The sequence below is a fragment of the Plasmopara halstedii genome (assembly GCF_900000015.1).
Source record: "Plasmopara halstedii genome assembly, contig: Scaffold_2592, whole genome shotgun sequence".
NCBI lineage: Eukaryota > Oomycota > Peronosporomycetes > Peronosporales > Peronosporaceae > Plasmopara > Plasmopara halstedii.
Window position 1 is genome coordinate 15,129 of NW_020189499.1, and position 215 is coordinate 15,343.

Here is a 215-nt window from a genome sequence, read left to right on the forward strand (position 1 = left end):
GATGGGCTTGATCAAGTCATATCTTGAGTTCTTGACTAACACGGCTAGAAAGCAGCCTAGCAAACTCCTGTGGCGCATTTTCAATAGACAGCCAGGTGAGTACGATTATACAAGTTCGAGCAACAGCTTCAGTCAGTTCATATCAAAACTTGCATAGAGTACAATGGAAAGCCAATGTCAATGAATATGATTCGACACATCGCTGAGTCTCATTT